The sequence below is a fragment of the Narcine bancroftii genome, chromosome 3 (assembly GCF_036971445.1).
Source record: "Narcine bancroftii isolate sNarBan1 chromosome 3, sNarBan1.hap1, whole genome shotgun sequence".
Taxonomy (NCBI): Eukaryota; Metazoa; Chordata; class Chondrichthyes; order Torpediniformes; family Narcinidae; genus Narcine; species Narcine bancroftii.
Window position 1 is genome coordinate 296,038,965 of NC_091471.1, and position 18,112 is coordinate 296,057,076.

The window sequence follows — 18,112 nt, forward strand, 5'->3', positions numbered from 1 at the left end:
AAGGGCACAGGCCCGAACCCACAGACGCGGCTTCACACTGGGACAACCAGATAAATAAAAAAATATATTTTGGAAATTGAATGAAGCGGTAAATGATTGACAGGCGGGAGAACTTGCCGGGCGCGTCATCCAAAGGGGGAGGAGGAGTTGCAGGGAACGAATGACAGGAGAGGAGGCTGCGGCTCCGGAAGTGGAGCAGCGAATGGCAGGCGAGGGCAGGGCTAATATGCTAATGAGAGTCCGTGGGCGGACCACTGGGCGGAGGCGGCCGTGCTGCAACTTTTTGTAACAAACATCAGCTGGAGCCTCACGTGGGCGCCGAGTCGGAGCCCGCGGCCAAAAACCAACCCGCTCCGGCAGAGCTGAGCGTCGGCTTCGGCCACTGGGTCATGCGACCGGACAAGGACTGAGTCAGGCTGTTCCTTCCTACCGGCCTTCCCGGCACTCGGCCCTCTGCACCCCGAAGGAACACGAGGCGGTGCGTCTGATGTTCATCTGTTTAACACGAACGTGCCCGCTTTATAATCCGAGCTGGATGTCCCTCTTTCTCCGTGTGGACATTTTAATCAGAAAACGCTGGAGGAGTGGATACGGGAGCGATCGAGTTCACAGTGTCAGGTCGGTGGCATTTATACATCACCAAACAAAAATAAGGAACTGCGAACCGCTTAGTGGATAGTATTAAATATGAGCAACCGCTGATATAAATGCATGGATGTGGTTGGAGTTGGGGAGTCGGCACCTCTGTTTAACTCGCGTCGGACTTCAGCCGTGTTGTAGGAAGAACGGAGTTTCACTCCCGGTACTCGCTCAAACCAGCGACCATCACCGCTGCTTTCGCTGCGGCGATGTATTGGTCTTCAGACCATCAGTGTGAGCGTGTGCCGAGGTGATGATTGGATGCTGCTTTTGTCCAGGAGTGACAGGCTTAATTTGTAAACACCGTTTAAAACAGGCTCTAGGTGACAACGTAGAACCAGAACGAATGTTTCCTCTTGAATAGCGTCGGCGGCGTTGGGTCCAGCAGAAAGTTTGTACAAGAGGCCGACTGGTCCATTTTTATTCATGCCGGCGCTCTTCATTGAAATAACCACCCCTCAGCCCAGCCCGTGTCCAGAATCCACACGGGCCTGCGGTGGTGAGCGCGGTTCTGGACCAGCCGTTTGTGTAGCACTTTGAAAATGACGTCTTTAAACCACTGCTCACTTTTGCTTCCACTGATGTTTGTTTCTAATTTGCATTTAAACACATTTTAACAGTCACATTTCCTGAAGCTCTTTCCCTACTGTCATCGATCAAACTTTGTCATGGAGCCGCATGAAGAACGTCCGAGAGTAGGGCTGGTGGGGACAGAGATCCAGAGGTCGTGGCCCAGCCGCCAACCAAAGGCCGGAATTGGAGAAGAGGAAAGGGTGGGACCAAGCCGGAATTGAAAAGAAAGATGAAATTTTAAAACCAGCTGGGGCGGGTACAGATCGGGGGGGGGGGGGCAATGCATGACCGGTGAACGCTGCCAGATAATGCACAGGATGAGACATTACAGAATGGCAGCGCTCTTGTGCTTTGAACCAGTTGGGGGGACATTCCCCAGCGATTTGTTCAGTTCCCTGGAGAGCTGAGGGTTGAACATGGAGAGCCGGCCCGGGGATCAGGGGAATGCGCCGGGTATTGAACCCAGGATGCAGTCGAATCCCGTTAGACTGGAAGACTCCGCAGGCGTTGGAATCTGGAGCAAAAAAAAAACCAAACCAAATGTTTGGGTCGAGCAGCGTCTATGGAGGAAAAATAACGCTGGACGTTTCAGGTCTTTCATCTGTCAACTACCCACCCCAGTCCCACAGATGCTGCCTGACTTGCTGAGTTCCTCTGGCGGTTTGTTCTTGCACCTGAGTCGTTGTGTAGAAACAAGACCCTCGGCCATCATGCCTCCAGGCGTTGGGATTTCCAACGAGGGCAGAGACTTTCCACGTCCGCCTGGCCAGGGCCTTCCTGATCCTTGTGTATTGAGGCAGGCAATGGAGATGGGGGTCGAGAGTTTGGGTCTAATTTGGTGTATTTATCGCAAGCACGATGGGCCGGATGGCTCGGTCCTATTGCCGTTCCATGTTCTTGGGAAAACAAACCCCCCGCCACAATTTTTTTGTATCTCCCAACCCTTGTCCTCCGTTCACCAACGTCTCTCGAGTGCGGAAGTTTCTCTCTGTTCCCTCTCTACGCCCCTCAGAATTGTGTACCTCTGTCAGGTCCCCATTCTCCCTACTCTGCTCCAGTGAGGACAGACCCAAACGTTGTTCCTGATGGAGACACTCCATCCTGGTAACATCCCTCTTGGGGCTGGTTGTGACTGACGTTTGTCCCCGTATTCAGGCGCGCGTCCGGCCGCGGATGAGGATCGCCGTCCGGTTCCAGCCAAGCCAGAGCCTGAGGAACACGCACGGACACGCGGCCGCGAACACGAGCGGGTGGCTTGGCGACAGCCAAGGCATTTAAAGGAAGTGTGCACATGTCCTGGAGGACCTGAGCTCGCAGCCCCCAAGGTGTTCTCGCAGATGCACCATCTCATCTCCTGTTTGGTGTCTGCAGGGAAACGGAGCAGAGCGTTGACCTGGACCAGCTCCGTGTCCCCACCGAGAGGCGAGGGAGGATGCAGGTTTCACCACCGTTCTCCGCGGGCAGCGGAGCGAGAAACAAGCGAATGTTTCATCCCAGCGGCGGGTTCGTCTCTGGCTGGGGCTAAATCAGGAGAGGGGTGAAATAAACTTGGGTAATTGGTGGAAATCCCAATTCAAAGGAGCACGGGTTGACTGGCCTTTTTTAAAATAAAATAATTGGTGCAGGGGTCTATTCCCGCGGTTCTGGGCTCCGCTGCACCCACAGTCTTTTCCTGCATCATGGATTGGGCCTAAGAGATGTTCAGGAAATTTCCTGACAATGTATCTTCCTTTGACCCCACATTCCAGACGGTCCACTGCCCATTCAGGCTTCGACGTTCGCCCGCCTGCTCAGGCCGGGGTAGAGGCTGCGTCGGCGAGCCATGGGGACTAGGTGCCAAAGTGGAGCGAGTGGGCGGGCGGGATTCGGGAGAAGTGGCGGAACGACGGCAGCATTTCCATCACAAAGGCGTGGAAGAGGTTCAGCGGCTCGAGAGATGCGGCAGTGTCCGTGTGGGGGGGGGGGGCTTTTTGTGAGCCCCTAGTCCAGGTGTCGCGGGGAGGAAGGGAGGAGATCCAATCTACAGTCCTCTGTGGGTTACAGCGGGAACCGTTGAAAAGAACATCTTGCCTTGATATCTTTAACTGATGCATAAAGTTTGACCTGCTGAGTTTCTCCACTTGTCTGCAGACTCTCTGTGAACTCGCACACCACGTTAATTATTCCCTAGGCCATAGGCGCTCTGTGATTAGTTAGGGGTAGCTTAAGGTGATATGTGGAGTGGAATGGAAATGTTTTAATCGTACCTCATTGACTCGTTATGTGCACGGGTTCACTCCAAAAGAAATGGGCCAATGACAATTTTTCTCAAGCAAAATATTTCAGTAACAATTGGGTCTTGAGCAGTGATTCTCAACCTTCCCTTCCCACCCTAAGCAATCCATTACTAATCACAGAGCACCGATGGCATTGGGATGGCTTAAAGTGAGATGTGAGTAGGAGGGACAGTTTGAAAAGCACTGGGTTAAAGGAAGATGGGCATTATGAGACCAACTTGGTCAGCATGAACAAGTTTGGCTGAACGCTTGTTTCCTGGTTGTTCACCTTCATGATTCTGGGAGAATGTGCAAACATAATACTTAGACATCCTTTCCCAGAGACGGACATTCAACACGAAAGTCTGCAGACATGGTAATTGGGGGGGGAAAAAACTGGGCTGGATTAAGGCCAACTGATTAAGGCCAAGCACAACCCAACAATGGTTCCCCCTCGCCCCTTCGATTGTAGATTAAAAATACAGATTTATTTCAGGCCAGATCCCCAATGATATTAAATATAACATGAATATATATTTTCCATTTATTGTTGGGGGGGGTGCTTTTTGTGAGGCCCCAGTTCAGCTGCACCATGGTAAATCGGACCCTTGGTGGGGGGGTGGGGAGGGAAACCTCTGGTGTCCCCTACCCTTGGTGCCCTAAGTATGTGCTAATTTTGCTTCATGGTTAATCTAGGCCTGAGTAAAAACACAATGCTGGAGAAAATGGGCAAACCAAAATGTGTACTTTATGTAGCAAAGATAAAGATACTAACCAACGTTTTGGGCTTGAGCCTGAATTCGGACATTTGATTACATTTTGCTCACACCTTGATGAAGGGCGCAGCCTGAGACGTTGGTTGTATATCTTTATCCTACATAAAATGCATTATTTGACCTGCAGAATTTCCTGTGCTTTTACCTTTGGAAAGGACAGTGGGAGTGTGGAAGAGGGGATTTCTCAGTCTGGTCTCTGTGGCGAGTGATGTGCCCATGGTGTATCTGGGCAGACTTGAACTAGGCTTGTTCTCCAGGCATGGTTCAGGGGGTCCGAGTAAAGCTGAGGGCCTTGGGGATTAGGAATAGGAATTGTGGTCATGGCTGCGTTGTTGGGATCCCACTGCGAGAAGCGGTTTCGATGAGCAGAGGTAAGCTGGATCTTTGAAGCGGGGTCTAAAGAATAGAGAGCCCTTTAAAAGCACCAACATAAACCTGATAGCTGGAGTGTCTCAGCTTCGAAAGTTCTGTCCCATAAACCAGTGCCGCTGCCCTGTAAGGATTGGAATGAAGAGGGAACAAAATGTGACATTGCAATGAGCATGTGTGGATGGTTAAGGCACAAATTTGGGGCCCTCGCTGTCTCCAGCAGAGAATGGGCTGTATTGGAGCTCATGTTGGCAGCTCAGGAGTAAGGAGAGAGTAATGAGGAGCTGGGGACTGTTCACCTCCCCGCCAACGTACGCTTCATGTTATCTGACCATGGCTAAGGGTACTGTTTGGGGGACTGATGCATGCAGACGGGTGCTGCATGTTCCACGTGACAGCAATGGACATGCTTAAAACCCATCTGGGAGGCGGGGGACAACAACCTGCAATGCTCGAGTTCATGAAAGACCAGTCTTGGTGAAACGCTGCCATGTCCGTGGTGGGGTTTGTGGGCTGGGCCTCTTTCCTTTCTGCATTCCCAGGGTCCAAGACGGTGATCTCTGAAAGGAACTGCAGAAGCCCACAGCTACCCCACCAACATTGTACGGAATGCTTTTGCTCAGGGGCATTGCTGTCATCGTCTTGTTTTGTGGTGGTGAATGTCAACCTCTCAAGAAGTGAAGGAAGTAGGAGGGTTGCAACATTTCGTCTGAAGAGAAAGCAATGCAGACCATGATGCCAAGTACTGTGTAGATGTGTGGCTGAAGTTTAACTGTCCATTATGGTATTGCATCCCCTGCTGTGGCCTGAATATAAAGATCCCAATATACTATTCCAAGGAGCAGGATTATCCCTGCAGTAAACAGACGACCAGTTGTCAATCTCATTGGCTGGAAAGTTGGTTCTCTGTTTATAGTTTGTCCGGTTTGGGAGAGGATTATGGTCCAGAATTTCCTGAGCAAGTGACCAGATAGATGGTGAGGTGGGTTGGAGGCTTTGAGGGTGAGAGGAAGGGGAGGGGATTTTGGGGGAGGGGATTTGCCCTGGCTAGTGGTCTTGGCTGTTTCTCTGGAGTCTGTCCCTGACATTTAAGGAGTGATCAATTTGAATGGGGGACATGAGAGCAATGGCCAATGCACCACAGGGAGCTCCAGAAGCTCTTAACGCGTGAGCGTATGAGTACTTCCCAATGAGATACAAGTGTGGCCTGTTAAAGGGGCTTGGAGGAATGGGTAATAGAAGCAGATACACCAAATCTTTCTGAGGAAAAATGAACAATTACTGGATTTGGAAAATGCAGTCTGGAGAGAAGGAACAGGAGCAATGAGGAAAGGCCTATCGAAAGGATGGCTGTGGTGTGCCTGGCTAAAGGCCTCTCCTTTGGTGCAAGAGTTCAGTTCTACTGTCATTTGCAATGTGGAGTACTGTCTCGAATTTACAGGGAAAAATCTGTTCTGATTTAAAGATTAAAGTGAAACATTCTGGAAGTACTCAGCTGGTCATGCAACATCAGAGCTGGGAATCATTTGAAGTTGGATAAGGGGTTTAGGGGAGTTGAAAGAAAGCTCCTTTGCAGGTTAGTTGAGGCAATAAAGATGTGATAGTACAGATTCTATCAGCAATGTGTATATGTACATATGTACAGATGGTAGTATAGGGTGACTGTGATTGGCTGAGAGTGTAGCCACACCTACTGGCAGGTCTTGAAGGATTGCTCCTAGCCAGACCAGGTTATTCTGGACTGGTTGACCTACTTGTAATATACTCCAGTCTTTAGTTAATAAAAGCCTTGGTTTGGATCAACAAGTCTTTGGTTCTTTTGACGTGCACTGCAAAGGGCACAGGATTTCTCTGAATTGTTATTCCATTTAATAACCAGACAGGACATTTTTGTCAAGAAATGGTGATTGGATTTGGTGTTGACATAAACTAGACCAGTGATGAAAAGGGAACCAGAGCTGGATATAATAAAATTATCTTGCTTTTTTTTTTAAATCGAAACCAACTATTCTCATTAAGGTGAGAGAATTCTCAAAAGTATGTTTGAATTTCAAGCACCTAATTTTGCACCACACACTCCCAGGTAGTTCAGGCATGGGTTAGATTCTGGGACGATGCTCTCTGTTATATTCTTGCTAGTCAGGTCATCATGGGTTAGACAGAGAGTAAAATTCTTTCCCCACTGTCCTGTCAAATGGCAACTCATCAACCAGCTTCTGCCTTTGACTTGATTCTACTCTTCGGCAGCCAACAGCGTTCAGTGCTTACACCTGCATTCTGTGGTTTAATGACAGCCTTGTGTTGGTGGGTGGTAACCATGGGAAACCAGATTGTGACTACATCTACCGATTAACAAAGGAAACCTTGAGGCAGGCGAGCTGCTCTGATGCAGAGTGGGCTCGAGCTCAAATCAAGTCCTGGCCTCAAGGTGACAGAGTATTTGTGCCATCCTCGTTCTGGGGTTCTTGGATCCTACTCAGGGCTAGGGACCTTCTTCCCTCGATGTTTGGAAGCCAACTACACCCCCTCCCTCACAATTGATGTTTCATGCCTGTGGGACTGAAATTGAATTTGATGCAGTTGAATGAGTAAGGGGATGTATCCTGCTCAGTGAGGATCCTCTTTCAACTTTGTGCTTTAACCCTCACTCCTGAGCATTTGATGCTTCCAGTAAACTCTGACCCTGGGTCTTGCATGAAATACAAGCCCCAATATTCTGAGGATGAAATGAAAATGGAAGGGAGACCTTGTTAAATCTCATGGGATAAAGTTGAGGCTTCTCCAGCCCACTGTTCATCGAATCCACACTGACCATCAGCCATCCATTATACCAATCGCGTATTGCTCTGCCCACCTTCCCGTCAACTCTCTTCAATTCCACTCCCCACCCACACAATCGGGGCAATTGACAACAACTAATTAACCTACCGACCCGTGTCTCTTGGGGATGTGGAAAGGAAATTGGAGCCCCAGAGGAAACCCAGTCAAAGGGGGAAACATGCAAACTCCACATGGAGAGTGTTGGAGACCAGGGTTGGACCTATGCAGCCAGAGAGGTGAGGTGGCATCTCTGCTTGCTGTGCCACTGAGCTGCCTAGTAAATACATAAACAATCATCTGTTTCCCATGTGCTCCCAGCAGGGTTTCATTCTCGCTTTGTGTTGGTGAGTTCCAGCCTCTAAAGACAACTAAAGTTCATGCAATGGGAGCATATAAATAAGAGACAATCCTAAATGTGGGGTGCAATGCAGAGAAAAAATGAGATTGCATTTAAACCCTCATTGAAAAGACCCAAGGATTTACTTTTCTGAAGATTCACAAAAATTTGATGCTGGAATCTTGAGCAAGCAATGAATTGCTAGAGCAGGTGGGATAGTGTCCGGGTGTAGAAATGGCCAGTCAACATTTCACGTCGGGTCCCCTTGTCGAGTCTAATAAAAAGGGGGTAATATTTTGAATACAAAGGAGGAAAGGAGCTGGGGAAAAGAAATGGCAGGGTATTGAACAGAGGAGGGAGAGACCAGAGGAAAATTGGAGAGAAAGGTAAGAACAGAAATGGGTAGAGGAGATGGAAACAGTGGAACCAGGCTTTTCTTGCCCATCATTAGTTGATCTTGAGTAGTCTTTCTCAATAACAAACAGCAAGAGATAGTCCTTGGAAATGTTGTACCGAACAGGTGAGATGGAAGCAGCACACTGCAGATGGACCAAAAGGCCTGTTGCTGCACCATTGCCTCTGGAGTAACATGGCCCAGTCGCTTCCCTGTGGGGTGCAGAGCAGCAGTTTGAGAAGAACTTCTGACTCAGCTGAGCAGAGAGGCAGAAAGTGCTTTCTAAATAAAACCCTGCCTAACTGACTGTGGAGGCAGCAAATTACAGCTTGTGTCAGTGTGCAGTCTGACATCAGAATGTGAAAATTACAAGGTTTATATTTTTAAACGCAATTAAATGTGCTGTGTGTACGTATAAATATGTGATTCTAAATCTCACTGTGGAGGCTCAATAATAGCAAAGCAGATAGACAGATGATTAGAACTAGAATAAATTTTGGCAATTCCCAGAATTATCATTGCTATTTTTAAAGAGTGGGATTGTGGCAGGTTTTTGGGGTGGAACTGGGGATACTGTGCTACCTTCTGATGCACCCTTTTTGATTTCTTCTCCACACCATCCTCCTCGTCACCAAGGCTCTGCTCAGCCAACACGAGGCCATCAGTTTTAGCCCAGACGGTAACCACTGACAGGTCACTCAACAAAGTGAGGTATTGCTCCCACATCTTTACTCGGTGATGCCTCAGTGTTGTGGTTCTGTTCACAGCAGTTCTGCTGACTGGCTCAGTCCCCACCATGCACAGGGGAAGTTTAATAGTTTAATGCAGTTTGCCACATTTGGAATAAACTATGGTGCTGAGGCTGAAATCAACAACTGGTTGTAAAGCCTTTCAGCTGAAGAAATTTGATGTTCTGTCCCTGTGGGTAACTCCAGGCATGCAAGATGGGTTACTTTTAATATCCCTTTGAAGTGTTCCAAAAAGGCTGAGCAGAAGATGGGCAATAAATGCTCATTCTGCCCACATCCTCTGAAGGATCAAAACCCAAATCAGACGCTGTCCTCAGCAGACTTCTGAGAACACACACTCTCCACTTGATGAGAGTGAGCCCACCCCAACACCCCCCCCCCTTCCATTACCTTGAAGCAGGAGCACCAAGAGAATAGGGAGACTGGCTAGTAACCTCTGGGGATGTTTGAGAGGCAACATCTTGTTTTGGCTCATAGTCACGTACATCAACAGACTGAGAGGGTTGTCCTTCCCAACTGTTTAAAGATTTTATTTTCATTTTTACTGAATCGTCTTTTTCATTTTTTAAAACTGAATTTGGTTCACCTGAAAAGTGTTTTGATACAGTTTGAACTTGTTGATGACCAGGCATCAGGACTTTTGATCTGGGAGACCATCCTTCCATTAACATCAGCACTCCCAGGTCTAGATCCAATGTGAGTCTCAGTGGAGCTCCCTCAGTATATCTTTAACAAGTGTCTGTCCTGCATAGAGGCAGCAGCCCACTGGGCCAATATAAAGTGGAACTCCATTTTCCAGGGTTGGTTATTCCTTAGCAGATAGTATTTTCCTTTCTGAAACACAACATCGAGGTTTTGTCCCACTCTGGATGCTTGAGTACAAAGATTTGGGTAGATATTTCAGTGCAGTTGTAAGGAAGAGCAGCATTGTCAGTGGTACTGTCTTTCATTGAGGTGTTGACCAAGTTCCTGTTTGCCATAATGGCCCAGTGTCCCAATCAAGGTTTTCTCACTGAGCATTAATTAAATTATCTGGTCACTTTCCATTGCTGTTCGTTGGATATGGTGTGCGCAAATTTGCAACTGTTTCCTACATATGACTAGCAATGAAAAAGACCTGCTTGGTTGCAAAGTGCATTGTGTCTCTGAATCATGGCTTTCAGCTTCCATGTTAGAGTTGTCTTGACATTATTGTTGTATTAGGAGATCAAGTCTTGGCAGCATAGGACTGAAATTGTGTTTGCATCAGTAAAAGTAACTGTCTTTAAAAATGAGAATGCTGCTTCATCAATGGTTGTTCAGGAGTGACGTGAGATTTACTGAGTCTGGCCCATGGGCTTTCTTCCATCAGAGTGGATGTCTGACCACTCCAAAGCATCCTCTCAAACTCTAACCAGAAAGCAGGCTGACAGAATTACCCACGACAGCAGCTCTGCCAGTGATGCCTGTATTCTCAAACTGAGTAATCAATAAGACAGAGTAATCTTACAGCTTGGATAATAACTTGGAGGGCTTATTTCAAATCTCACAGAGATCTGAGGAATTTAGATTCACTTTGTGGACTACGTAAAAGTCTTGCATTTAAATACGTTGGAAGAAATTCCTCCTATTCACCAGTGCTGAACATTTTGTGCACAGCCCAGAGCCCTCACACTATCAAATCTCCTAAAGTCAATGTAGCTGATCTGTGGAGGTGAGTTTCATAAGTGGAGCATTGTGCAAAGATCAGTTAATCCTCCTGGGAGTCAGATGTATGATGTTGTTCAAGGAAGCAGAAATGTTCTGTCCTCGGCAGGAGCTGACTAGATGTGATTCTTGATGCACAGCAACATGGCTGCACATTTCTAGCGTCTGAACTAGCCAGCAAGACGCTCATTTTGGGCCAAGGAGCAAACATTGGCCCTGCCAGTGGTTCCCACACCCAGTGAATGAGTACTTTTGAAGGAGGTACCATTCTCAGATCTACTCACCAGGAGAAGATCAAGGTTGGCTAACACATTTGGGAAAGGATCCTTACAAACAGCAGGGTTCACCCCCCCCCCCACATCTCCAAATACAGCCCAAACCCCAGTTCTGTGCTGAACAACCAGGATCCAACCTATTTCCTAACATGGACTCTCCAGAGTGAGGGAATTCAGCCCAAGTTGGTCAGTCTTTGATCTAGTCCCAGCTTTTCCCCCCCACAGCTTTCTCTTTTGTTTTTTTTTCCTTTTGAAAACCATGCATTTCATCCTTCAACTGTAACAAAAAAGAACTTGCAATTGTGAGTAAAATCTTAACCAAGAAAGAATAACTTTCACAGCACAGGAAAATGGCAGGCAGTTGTTCAGACGTCACAAACTCCAAAGGAAAACTCTAATTCTTCATTGAAGAGTTCAAGGTTACAATGAGCTTACTCTACTGTAGCTGCATTGTACTGCGCTAAGCTGACGGAAAACTGCCCAAGGACATTTTGTACGGCCAACTGTCCAGTGGTACCCAAAAACAAGGAGACCAGCGACCACAGTTCAAGGATGTTCTGCGTGGGAGCCTCAAGTAAGCTGACATTGCCCTATCAACTTGGGAGAATGTGGCTCAAGATCCCTCACAGTGAAGGGATGCCATGATAAAAGGTGTGGACATTGCTGAGTACAAGCTTCAAGAGGGAACAGAGCTTCTGCCCCTGTTGCCCCTCCAGGCCTAACCTGTCAAGTATGTGGCAAGCAGTTCCTGTCAAGGATCGGCCTGTACAGCCACTCCAGGATGTACATATCAAACCCCACAAACTGACTGAAAGGAACCATCATCATCCTTTAGGGTGGATAGCCAGAAGAAGATATTGCATTTTAATCTGCTGCACCTGAATTGGGGGAGATCAATAATGGCAGGGGTACCTACCTTCAAATTAAATCCAAAATGGAGATCTAGGCTTCTCTCACTGGAGGTGGGGGGGGAGGGGAAAGCACTGATTCAAAGAGCCAGGCAGTGATTCACAAAATAAATGGTTTGATCTTTGCTTCCTCACTGTTTGTTGGCGTTGTATCAACAGCCAAATTTCCTACGTTATAACAGTGATGATATGTTACTTTTTGGGTTGTAATGTGTTGGGGGCTCCCAAAAGTGTAATATTAGTTCAAAATCCTTCCGACTTTAAAATTGGTTTAGAATTTTGCTAATGCTTCTGAGATAAAGACATTCGGGGTACATCTCTGTTGAAATAGTCTATTAGCATGGAGATCCCAGGACTCAGCACTTTGGAACCATTCCTAGGGAGCATCAGGTCATTGTTGCTAGTTTGACCTACCTTAGCCATAAATAAAAGCACAGAAATGCTGAAGCAGAATTCATTGTCATGAACAGGTCACTAAATTTGTTGTTTTGCAGCAGCGTCCCAATGCAAATATTGCTATGAATTATATTTTTTTAAAATAATAAATTGGTGCAAGAGAAGAGAAAGCGAGGGAGTATCTGTAGTTCGTTGTCCATTCAGAAATCTGATGGCAGAGGGCAAGAAGCTGTCTACTTGCCATTGGCTCCTGTACCACCACCTTGATGGTGGCAGTGAGAAGAGGGTATTGCCTGGGTGGTGAGGGTCTTTCTGGATAGAGGCTGCTTTCTTAAGACACTGCCTCTTGTAGATGTCCTTAATGGTGTGGAGATCAATAGCCATGATGGCGCAGGCTGAGTTCACAACTCTGTCCTGTGCATTGGCATTTCCACACCAGACAGTGATGCAATCAGTCCAAATGCTTTCCTGTAGAAATGTGCAAGAGTCTTTGGTGACATACCAAATCTCCCCAAACTCCACCTCATGAAATGTAGCCACTGGCGAGCCTTCTTTGCGAATGCATTGATGTGGAGGCCCCAGGACAGATCCTCAGAGATGTTGACTCCCTGAATTTGAAGTTCTTAACCTTTTTCACTGCTGACCCCTTCGATGAGAACTGGTTCATGTTCTCCTGATATCCCCCTCCTGAAGTGAACTCAGCAGGTCTTGCAGCATCCAAAAATATATAGCAGATGTTTCAGGCCTGAGGCCACCTTCAAGGTTTCACTCCCTTAGTTATAAACTCATTTTGAGAACTTGCACCAAGACAAGGCATGCACAGTGAGTGAAAAAGGCCCTGGAGAGAGTTATTGAACAGAGACACTTGGGAAAAGAACCACAGATTTCTCTGAACATGCCAACATGGGTGCTGAGAAGGTATCTGCACACTTGTCTTGAGCTCAAGAGCTGGTACATCATGTGAGGGTGGTAGAGAGCACATGGAGTATTGTGAGCAGTTCTGGTTGCTATCCTACAAGGAAGATTAAGCTGGAGGGGGTGCAGAAAAGATCACATGGATATTATTAGACCTTGAGGGCTTGAATTGTAAGGAGATATTGAATTGGCTGGGGCTCTCCTCCAGAGTGAAAGAAGGATGAACTTGCAGACATGCAAAAAAAATCATGAGGGGCAATATTAGTTCAAATCCTCTGACTTGAAAGTTGCTTCAGATATGGTTGCTGATGCTTTAAATGAAGCCCTCGATTTTTTTGGGTCCACCTGAGGGGACACACAGACTTTATAAGCAACACTTGATCTGAAGGAGAGGAATTCCAATGATGTGGCACTCTCTCGGCATCAAAACTGGAGCATTAGCCGTGTTACTTTTCCTCTCTTGCTCCAGCTCCTAGAGTGGGGTTTGCAATGGTTAACTCCACTTCTCGGGCACTGCCTTGGGGTTGAGGGTCACTGCCTTCCACTCCAGAGGGTTCTAACATCATTAGTGAGTCCTCAACAGGATCAGCTGGGAGGGGTGGAGAGGGGTGTGGGTGCTCTTACCAAGTTGGCCAGCTTCCTGACTGAAAGTTTACCAAAAAAATAAATACATGCACTGATTCTCTCTGATCTGTTCCCAGATAGATCCCAGTAGATCAATCCAACCCGAGCACCCTTTTGTAATTCTGCATAGACTGCTCAGTCCTATTAATTGGGCACCATTACATCCAACAGTGTGGTTTCCAGTATTTCTGTCAGACTATTCTCCCTCCTACTTGTTTTCCTCTCACTCTCTTGCTTCCTTACATCAGGCTTCACATTGGTTACTCTTCAATCTGTAGGAATGATTTTAGAATCTGTGGAACTTTGCACAATAATAACAAGGGTTATTAATAACCACTGACTCTACTGCCCCCAATCTTGAAAGTGATGGATGTAGATCATGGAGAGTTGAGAATTTGTCAACTTCCAGAATGACCATCTTCTCTTGTTTGTGCTTTTTCACTCATAAAAATGCTCTCAGTTCCCCATTTTTGCTAACCATAGTTCTCTTGCTGTTGTGGCAAGTTTGTGGCTTTGAGTTTCTGGACCAGTAATCGATGCCTAAGTTAACAAACCAGGGAACCAGTTTCACAGCAGTTCTGGAATTTTAATTATCTGGGATTTTGAGGAAAGCTCATAAACCTACCAGATATCATGAACTTTTAGGGGATGAAATCTGCTGTCCTCACAAGAAAACCAGACTAGACAAGGGGTAGGCTATCTGCCCCATCATTCAACATGATCACAGTTGATCTGTGCTGGGCTCAGCTCCTCTCCTGAGTCAGTTCTTCATAACTCCATTCCCTGTTATCCATGGATAACATCCATGGATGTGTTATCCATCACACCTTGAATGATCTGGCCTCCACCATCCCCAGGGAAGAGAATTTCAGAGATTCACCACCCTGTGAGAGAAGTTTCTTTCCTTGTCCAACTCTCTCCCAGTAGTGAAAATTCCCCCAATGTCTACCCTGTTGGTTTCCTCCCCTCCAACAATTTGTTCGGGCGTCTGTCTACGTTTTGATCATATCTTGATGTATGACTACATAAAGTGTGCTGTTTGACCTGCTAAGTTTCTCCAACATTGCGTTTTTACTCCAACCTTGGTGTTTGTGGACTTTCGAGTTTTACTCTTGCCTACCCTGTTGATTCTGCTTAACCTTTTTGAAAAAAGGTCATCCCTCATTCTTCTAAGCTCCAAGACCTAAACTCCCAAGACACAAACTGTCTGTCCTCTCTTGACAGAACAATTCTCTCTTCCCAGGAATCCCTGTCGAATCTCCCATGGACTGCTCCAATACCACCAGATATTTTTGATGAGGGGACCAGACCATGGGTAGTATTTCAGCGTTGGACCTCACAACACCCAATAGTGGAGCGAAACCTCCCTATTATTAAACTCAAGACCCTTTGTAATAAAAACCAAAGTGTCACTTGCCTTTTTCACTACTGGTTGGATCTGCTGACCTTTTCTGACTCGTGCACCAGAACCCTTAGAACCCTCTGAGCTTAACTCATTTGCAGGCTCCCTTCCTTTCGGATAATATTGACTCTTCCATTCCTCTGATAGAAAGAATGGTCACTCCATTTAAACTCCATTTGCCTTTTCTCACCTGATTAACAATCTATTGACATCTAACTGCAAGATTGCAATGTTGTCATGACAATCTCTCCTTTCACCTAGTTTAATACCATTGGCAAACTTGGAAACCTTGCATTTTGTTTCCTCCTCCAGGCCATCGATGTAAACAACACAGGGCCAAGACCTGTGCATCCACCAGCCTGAAAAGGACCCATTTATTGCCACACTCTGCTTTCTATCAGATGGCTTGTTTTCGACCTGTGCTGACACGCTTCCTTCAACAACATGGGCTCCTAATTTGTGCACTAGCCTTTTTCTGTGCCTTCTGGAGATCTAAATGCATTATATCAACAGGTTCCCCTTTATCAATTCCCCTTGTTGTGCCCTCATTTAAGGAAATTCATCGAACATGATTAGACTCTTGTGATCCCATGTCTGTCAAGATTTGATCACATTCCGATTTCCTAAATGATGACTTAGTGCCTCCGATTTTTGACTCCAACTTTATACCCACCAAAGGTATTAAACTTGCTGGCCCGAACTTCCTACCTTCTGTTTTCCTCTCTTTTTTGGGTGAGGATCTCCTTGTGTTACTCTAGTTCAATCTGGCCTAAATGTGATTCACAACCTGCTCCACGTTGGACTCCAAGTGCCATTGAGCTACCCAGTTCAAGGGCAATTAGAAGTAGCCATTTAATATCCTGATCCAACAAATGAATAAATAAAGGGAACTGCTCCCACTGCATTTTGAGTGGGTTCCAACACTCTCCTGGTGATTTCACACCACACCAGAGGAGACTGCATGCTTTGGGGTTTGGTGTGAGAGGTGTAGTGTGGACTATGTGTACTGCCATTGGAACTGGTTAAATGCAATCCGTCTATCAGAGAGCGAATGCTGACAGCAGTTTACCTAATCCTACTGATGGAAGACACCATCTGACCTTTTCTGAAGTTGTCCACCTGTCTCGAATGTGCAGGTGGATAGGCACATTGCTGCCCAGTAGCCTGTGAGCTTCAGTGAAAGGATCTATGTGCCAGTGCCTTGGAACACAGCCTCTGTGTGAACAAGTGTGCAGGTGTCACCTGTGTATTGTAACTGAACCTGGGCGACCTTGGATTTGGCGGGGAGATGATAGACCTCTTGCTTGCAGGTGAACTCCAGCTCATTGGGGAGCTTATGAGGCACAGTATTGCAGTTGGAGACTGGGCATTTTTACTGTGATAGTCCCATTCTGTGCTGCTTATGAACTGTGGGAGACACATTGAAGACTGACTATATATAGCAGTCATAGATTGCTCATTGGTTTCTAAGGATGCCAAATGTGAAAGGGTTTTTTTTTCCTAATCACCCTAGGGTCGCATCCTCAGTGAGGCTGGACTAAAAACCTGAAAGTCTGCAGACGCTGTGATTGAAGTAAAAACACAATGCTTGGGAAACTCAGCAGGTCAAACAGGGCACTTTATACAGCAAAGATAAAGATGCCAACATTTCTGGCTTGAGCCCTTCATCAAGGTATGAACAAATTTAGGCAGGTGCCTGAACAAAATGGTGGAGGGGAGGAAATTGGCAGGGTAGTTTCTCAGCATTGTGTTCTTACTTTAGCGAGGCTGACCTGGCCATGGACAGATTGCTCTCTGCACAAGACTCGTGTCCACTAACAAACAGAATACAGACCGAGTCCCTGAGGTGTTGGAGGATGATTGTGGCACTGACAGTCTGCATGACTGTATGCAGGGAGGCTAGATTATAGCACCTCCACTTTCCCCAGGTACAGGAGTAATGACTAAACCACCTTTAGTATCTGAATGTGTCCAAGGCTGATTACATTGTATTTGGTTACATGTGGAAAGAGACCCAAACAATTCTGTTCCCATCCTCAGTAAGTGGGGTCACAGCTCCAGAGATTCAGGTTTTGATTCCCAACTTCCAGTGCTGTCTGTGTGGAGTTTGCACATTTTCTTTGTCACTATATGGGTTTCCCTCGAGAGCTCCAGTTTCCTCCCACATGCCAGATGTTGGGTCAGTAGATTAATTAGGCAATGTAATCTGCCTTTGTGAATGTGTGGGTGAATGTAGACTCTGGGTGGAGCTGATGGGAATCTGGGGTAAATTGGATTTTGGGGAACTGAGTAGAAGGTGAGCTAGTATTAACCTAATGAGCCAGAATGGCTTCCTGCCTGAAGGGCTGGTTGACGCAGGAGGTGATGGACTTCCCTCCCAGATTGGCGTTGATGCTTCATTCAAATCCTAAAATGTTCACCCATGTCGTAGGCCACAGGCCCACATTCAGTTGGGAGACTTGGGTTGGGTGGTCCCTCTTTGGAGAGCTGATGTGAAAAAGCCGGGTTGACCATCTGTGGTGCTGATGTGGCAGCTCTGTTGGCACAGTCTATCCAAGGAGGTGTTCAGCAATATGTTTCACCCAGTGTATCACTGAGTTAAATCAAGTTAGAGCATTGCTTGTGGAGAGATCAGGGAGAGAATGCAATGAATCTTTTGGGATGGTTTGAGGAAGAGCAGATAGTTCACAAGTAAGTTTTTATACTGCTGTGGTGCGACCTTGGTGTGTGCCATTAGATGCCAAGTTTTGGTCATGCCCTTTAGTAGAAGGAATAAAAGGGCAGACTGTTTGGGTGGGGAGCAAATTTAAAATTCTGAGGTGCTAAATGACTTGGGAGTCCTCGTGCAGGATACCCTGAAGCTGGTGGTGAAGAAGGCAAATGTAGTGCTGGCATTCGGATCTAGTGGAATAGGACACAAGAGAGGGATGTGATGTTGAGGCTTTATTAAGCACTGGTGAGGCCTCACTTGGAGTTCAGGGTACTGTTTTGGAT

The 18,112-nt window shown here is 46.7% G+C and overlaps 1 protein-coding gene across 2 annotated transcripts in view; it reads left to right on the forward strand.

Annotated features, from left to right (window-relative positions):
* The first annotated feature begins 269 nt into the window (after positions 1 to 269).
* mef2b (myocyte enhancer factor 2b) overlaps positions 270 to 18,112 on the forward strand; it is a 92,870-nt gene continuing 75,027 nt past the window's right edge. Inside the window, exon 1 of one of the 2 annotated variants that reach the window (XM_069928569.1) lies at positions 270 to 618. The gene's annotated coding sequence lies outside the window, so the exon portion shown is untranslated. Of the gene's footprint in view, positions 619 to 7,018; positions 7,041 to 18,112 lie in introns of those variants that run through there. The other variant, XM_069928572.1, reaches the window with a different exon arrangement.